General features: G+C 31.4%; 1 protein-coding gene across 1 annotated transcript in view; it reads right to left on the minus strand.

Annotated features, from left to right (window-relative positions):
* Positions 1–2,686, minus strand: part of LOC145299761 (carboxypeptidase A2-like) — a 57,002-nt gene extending 54,316 nt beyond the window's left edge. The window contains exon 1 of the mRNA XM_080144430.1: positions 2,578–2,686. The gene's annotated coding sequence lies outside the window, so the exon portion shown is untranslated. The remainder of the gene's footprint in view (positions 1–2,577) is intronic.
* Between the last annotated feature and the right edge of the window lie 4,845 nt (positions 2,687–7,531).

Below are 7,531 nucleotides of genomic sequence, written 5' to 3' on the forward strand. Positions count from 1 at the left end.
GTTTGCCATGGCCAAAATGTTTAAGGGTTTTACTTTTGATTTTATCAAATAGAGGGGTAGGGAAGTAGTTTGACGGAGGATGGATACTTCGTATTTTCGATCAGACGACGTGCCGTAATGAAACGCATTACATAATTTTGAAACCCCTCAATGCGATTGGCTAATTGTTTAGTCCATGTGATACAATCAAGATCATATAAAACTACTGGCAGGATATAAATTAAATAAACTTTTACTTTAACAATTATCAGCGCCCGTTTTGATTTTAGAATACATATCATAATTTTGTAAAAAGAAAACTATCAATATTTTACGACCTATTCTCATAAAAATATCATAAAAGCAACAATATTAAATTAGCTATTTGTGTATCAATGTTTGTGTATATAAGATTTGCTACTTAAATAACTAATCGACTATTAAGTAGTTTGGAAGAAAAGCTGTTAGGAGTAATGCTGGCTAATGTAGGTTATATTTATTTTAATTCACTTTAATAAAAAAAGATACAACAGAAAGATGGGATAGAAACCATTCGGGAAATCTTAGATACTTCCGATTTTGGAGAAATTTTAACAATACGTATCAGCCGCCATATTTGATAAATATTCCACAGGTTTCAGTTCCCTTCTTAGAGTATTGTAAAGGGAACATAATATGGGCACATTTAATGTGAGAATTCAAATATTTCAGATTTGCATTAATTTGAGCCATAGTCATAAGACACCAATTAAGCGAGTTTCTATTGATTTTTATTTTTTTAAACCCAACTTAAGCTAAAAATAATGTAATAGACTTTCGTCAAAATGAGAATAAATATTTTAAACATGAGTTTTAGTATCAATATATTTGGAGTTCGATCTCCGTAAACGGATATCAAAAGACTAAAACTGTTCTGTTCGAAGAGATAATTATACTCGTCTTGGAACGGGTATTCCTCTAGTTTAATGTATAATTGTAGTTCGATTAAGTTGGCCATTAAATAACTCTTTATTATAAAGTCTGACAAAATAGGTTTTTTTTTTTTAGATGAGTGGTTATTATTTGGATTCTCCGGACAATTATTCTCATCTTGAGTGTCGACAGAAACATTCCCAAGTTCGACAAGATACACATGAAGAAAGTCGGGGATGACATCGACCGGAATGTTGTAAAAATGACACTCAAGATGAGAACAATAGTCCGAGGAATCAAAATAATTCGAATCAAATAAAATAGTTATTCGTGTGATTGTCATAGAAATATAAAATAAAGCTGAACATCGGTGTGTGTGTGTGTGTGTGTCTGGTCACGAATAGGCTCCTATATGGTTGACTATTATAGAAAACAGATCAGATATAATGATAGAATATGTATCGAGACACAGGAATGGGTATGTTTGATCATTAAAATTGTGGGGTCTGCGTACGCGCCTGGTCCACAAAGTATGGAAATAAAAAAATTTAAAATTTAAAAAAACGTTTATAAGTGTTTTTGATATAGATGCACATAAGAATATTTTGATAAGTATGTTTTGACTTAAATAGGGATGGTATAATAAAATTGTGGGGTCTACGTTCGCGCCTGGCCTCCATAGAATGGAAATAGGCACAAACTTTAATAAAGACTTTTCATATCTATCTGTGTAAGTATACTTTGATAATTATGTTTCAGTTTGAAGAAATATGGTATAATAAAATTATGGGGTGTTCGTCCGCGCCTGACCTCCATAGAATGGAAATATGTCACAAAGTTTAACAAGGTTTTTTAATATAGATCCATAGAACATTGTGATAAGTGTTTCAGTGTGAACAGGTATGGTATAATAAATTATGGGGTTTATTTATTTTATTTTTACTTTCATCATATTTTGCTTTGGTTTTGATACCCCCAAATTCGAAGCTATCTCTTTACAGCCCTTCCTTTTCATAACCTACCATACTTTCATAAATCAGAGTCCATTTTCTGTAGGCTGTTTTTGAACCCAGTCAACGACGCATACTTTTGCTAGTATATATATATATATATATATATATATATATATATATATATATATATATATATATATATATATATATATATATATATATATATTGAGATTATTTTATAAATATTAATTCTTTAATATTTATAATTCATTTTAGTTTTGCCATCTTGGATCATTTTGGTCAATTTAACTGTAATTCTTATTTTTATATATATATATATATATATATATATATATATATATATATATATATATATATATATATATATATATATAAAGAGACAACTATGATTGTTTCCTGGGTTATTTTTATAAAAAAAATATGCGTAAATATCCGTATATCATTTCAACGCCTTTTTCTTTTTTTTCTTTTTTATTTTTTGTAAATTTTAACATTGATTTTGATTTTACATATGTACACTATACATCTATACATATTTACATTTAGTGTAGGTTAATGAATAATAGAGTAGCTTATATTCTATTGTCGCACAATAAAATAAAATCAAGGATTCATTAAAAAAAATTAGTTTCTTTTTTTCATCATTAAATAATATGAAAAATTTGTGAAATGGCGTGACACAAACAGCAACAAACAAAAAAAACTGACTTACCTGTTGCGGTGACAGCTAATGCTATTACTTGTCTGTAGCGTGTTTCATAGTTTTTTAAAAAATATTTTCTTAATTAAACGTCTATGTGTTACGAATGAATAATGTATACAGCTTGACGGGCTCAATTTTATTGTATTTGTTTATTCTTTAATGACTTCGTTATTATTCAGATCAGCGTTTATTCACAGTTCAAACACAAATTATTGATGTTAATATAAACTGGCTTTGTTGGTTCGATATCGCGTCGCAAACTTTATTTGCCCGAACTTTCAAAGATTAAGCATTTTATTCAAATGTCTCTAGTAAACATGAAATTAAAAGTTTCACATTTATTCATAATAATAAAATAGATAAATATTTCGGTAATTTTGATACAAATTTACTTATCCTCTAAATAAATCGTAAATAATTAAAAAGAAAAAAGAAATTAATTCGCCTGAAGAATGGTGCTTTTGAAAGCTTTTAAAAACTAAACGCAATAAACTGTCGCAAGAGGAAAGAAAGAAGAGTGAGATAGAGGAAAAAAGGGGCACAAGGAGAAATGAGAGGAAATGACAGCTATTAATAATAAACCTAGATTTAAGGAACGCTTTCGTTTAGCAAATCATTTCAATTACTAATAACATCCAGAAAACTATTTTATATATAAAGGTTAAATAGGATAATAAAATTACAAATTAATGACATCAAATAGTAATATATTATGTACTGTTAGTTGCGCTAATAATGGGTAGCAGTTAACAAACTATTTTCTATAAGCGGATCAATGCATGGGCCCAAAGTGATTCGGCCACACTTACCAATCAGTTGGCAGGGCGAATTGATTTGAGCTGTCCCCTTAAGGACTATTTTTAGCCCTTTCGGATCTCAGCTGCCATCGCGAGAGGGGCGCCAGCAAGCGACCTATACAGACCTCTCTCACTCACACCTCCCACTGCTACTTGTTGACGACTGCAATCTGATGGCGGGCGACACCTTCAAACAGACTTTTACACTTTCTTTCTTTCTATTCAGTCTGAGATACAATCTCGCCTTTTCTAAATAAACCCTTTATTATTGCTTTGTTAAAAGCAATGTCGTTTGGCCTTGTGTTTATTTAAATAATTATTAGGAGAGAAATGCACAACATTTCCCTCCTATAGATGCATCCAAATAGATGAAGAGCCTTTATTCTGTAGTATATATATATATATATATATATATATATATATATATATATATATATATATATATATATATATATAGTCATCCATATACACACAACTCATCAGCGCGTTTAGAACTTACACCTTTTCCCAGCTGTGGATCGAACCTACAATCGTCGTATATATATATATATATATATATATATATATATATATATATATATATATATATATGGCGGTAAAGTTCAGTTTCCTAGACGTACATCCAATGACACAACATGTGTCTACCAAAAAAGTGTTCAATGAGCAGGTATATTAAATTTATTTATACAAACATTAATGGCTACATATGTGCATACATGTGTCTGTAATCACCCGTGCTAAGAGAGATTATGTCTTCAGACCATGAATTATCTTCGAAAACACTTCGAAGTTTTCGAAGATAATTCATGGCCTGAAGACGTAATCTCCCTTAGCACGGGTGATTACAGACACATGTATGCACATATGTAGCCATTAATGTTTGTATAAATAAATTTAATATATATATATATAAATGTATATAAATATATGTATATATATATGATATATATATATAAGATTTCCATATATTATGTTGTATAAATATATATATATAAATATATATATACATATATATATATAAGATTTCCATATAGTATGTTGTATTATTGATTTAAATAACTTTAAATCGATTTTGTTGTAAAATGCTATCATTACAATTACAAAATGGAGTATCTTCCATTGTAAAAAATTAATGATGCTCACTGATTATCTAGACTTACTGTGAAATATGCTGAACCACTTGAATATACAGCCTCCTTACAAACTAAGGTAAACAATTTTAAAATACATTGTATAGCATTCTATTAGAGCTTTCGGTAGAACTCAGTGAAGAGACAAGGTCTTATATAGTCAAAAGTTTCATCAAACGGTACTGTTTATGACGAAAACCTTTTTTTTTTCAAGTTAATGGACCAAATGACGATATCCGGACGCTGATCCTTTAACGTTATTTCAGTTGGAAATAGGAGCCGGTGTTCTAAGTAAAATGCAACGTGCAAGTCTGTGATGACGACTTCTGTCTATTTTTACACAAAGGCTTGAACTTCTTTCTTTACCGAAATGAATCGTTTACTGATGATATTTTGAACTTTATTTGCAGTCACACAAAATATCTTCGAAGCCTTTGAAAAAATCTCCATATTTCATTGCTCCTTGTGTAACTTCTGATAAAATGCTTATACCGACTGTAAATATGTTAGAAGTTTTCCACCAGGATCTGCATCGATTGGATGTAGTTAATCCCGAGACATGAAAGTTAACTGGTCTTTATATGATATCGTAGGCTGCATTTATGAGAGAAAATTGCTTTGGCTCCGTGTATTTGAGTCTGCATCATTTACTATTTTATCTATACGCTCTGTTTATTTTGACATACAGATGTAGCAATAAACTCTGTTTTTTTTTATCTATATTCACCCCTAGCAAGGCATATGGCCACTTAGATGTAAGGGGCTACTATTTGGGACCATGTTTAGGAAAAATTAACAAATTTGTTTTGATTTTCATTTTTGACCAATGGATCGCGAGAGTCGCGCTTTAGCTAATTCATATGCCTCAACAAGTGACTACGTTACAGATTTAGCTTCCTTGATGTGCTATATAGTGCCATAGTTTTTCAGGAATTAAGCGCCTCTAACCACGTTCCGTAATATACTGATTAAAAAGTCCATTATCTCAACTCTTGTAAGAGACACCTTATAAACCTATATTAGTTATGATAACATAGGATTAACCCAAATTAAATGTGTTATTTTATGCTTGTACTCAGATCAATGACAACGCTTGGACTCATAAAAATATAAATCAGCTTTATTGTGAATGTCTGTGTTGGCGGTGGTGAGGTGCGAGAGGATTGTGTGTTTTGGTTTTGATGTTGGCTGGAGGCACGTGCGCGCTAGAATTCAAACCCTCCTGCTGTTCGCCAGAACAAACAACTTGCCTTAATTCCATTCAAATATTTGTTTTATGATTTTGCTGTAATTTTTTCTTACGTTTGATTGCATCACAAGTTCAATAACCATAACGAATCATTCATATTTTCTCTTTTCACGATTTATTCTGGATTGTCATATTTGGGTACAATCAACCTTGCTTATCACACATTCCTTCTTATCTTATTTTCATTCATTCACGAATATTTTGACTGCATTCCACTCCTATCCCATACACTGCCACACCGCCACCAAATACAGGATAGAAGATAAACTACTAAAAGACACTAGCTATTGTATGTTCTAATAACGAAATAACAATGCCAAAAAATAAATAATTTTTATATGTATGGTCCGATTTTAATGTGTATTCAATATTTTTTCTTCTTTAGCAATTTCAATATCTTTTCCTTCAATTGTTAAAAAATATAGAAAACTACAGTAGGATATAAGAAGAATAGGAGTTAGAATCTATACTTGTTGTGGCAGAACTTACCTATGTTACTTCAATCTTAATAAATACCGGAAGACTAAACCGTAATGTGTCAGCCGATATCCGGTGGACCAACCTAGGCCTTTTGTTGGCTACGACGAACAGCCAACCTATTGTATGCTTTGCATTACATATTGTTACTTTATTTTGGTGTTCTGTTTTTCTTTGCAAACCTTAAGAAGGTTATAAAAGTGGCTACGTCGGATTTCAAACTCGCAGAGGTCATTTGAATATAAAATACTCGCAGCATACACAAGAACTCACGACGGAAAACTAAATTAAATCAAGCAAGTGTTCAGAAAACACTGACGAAAGGAGAAAAGCATGAACTCGCGAAAACGAAATAATTGGACGGACATAAAAGTTTGAATTGCAAACTCTTGGAAAGTAAGATTATTTTCATATTTTTATTCTCTCTACTTGGCACTGTCACAACATCTTTGCGCACACGTAAACACAAAAAAATAATAGAAATACGAATTATTCGTGTGTTTTTTCTCGTATCATTGACTAAATGTGCCAACGAACTTCTTTAGCTTATTAAAAACACATATGGTTTTCGTTTTTCCCCTTCGATCAACATTTTTTGTGCTCTGAAAATACATTAGAGTTGAAGGAATGTTGAATATTGTTCGCGACATATATATTTTTTGCTTCTATGGGAAAAGATATTCTCTTGGAATCTAAAACTATAGTCAACGTTCATTTGCAAATTTATCGAATGAAACAAATTACTGTCCCCTTTCCCAAGTTGTTCTAAAAATACTAAAATGCTGTTAATCTGAACACGATTTTGCTAATTTCCGTAAATCCAGTATTCTATACATCATACAAAAATAGACGCCTTACAAAGTATATTGGAACAATTATTAAACTGAAAATTGGACAACATCAACAACAACAATAACAAAAACAACAACAACAACAGCAACAATTATTTGAACACCAGAAACACTCAGATGAAAGACAAAAACAACTAAGGCTAAAGGCCCAGCAATATGAAACTTAACATCACATGAAAGAGATGCTTACTCAAGTCATAAAAAAAATCGTCCAACGATAATAATACCGCATTTTCTACAAGACTGTCGGTTGCATGAAACTGCTGTCCGAGCTTTCACTTTCTGGTTACCACTTGACGCGTCTTCTCTCCACTCCAAAACGAACTTCTGCAACTTTGGCTTTTCTCTCCCCGAGTCCGACTTTTCTCTTCTACAAATACAACTTTTCTGCTCGCAATCTAACTTCAGAATGCCCTCCTTCCCCAAATCACTCCTCTTTTATCTCCAATCAGGAGCATC

The sequence above is a fragment of the Euprymna scolopes genome, chromosome 2, assembly GCF_053919585.1.
Source record: "Euprymna scolopes isolate OS-2025 chromosome 2, ASM5391958v1, whole genome shotgun sequence".
In the NCBI taxonomy this organism is placed as follows: Eukaryota; Metazoa; Mollusca; class Cephalopoda; order Sepiida; family Sepiolidae; genus Euprymna; species Euprymna scolopes.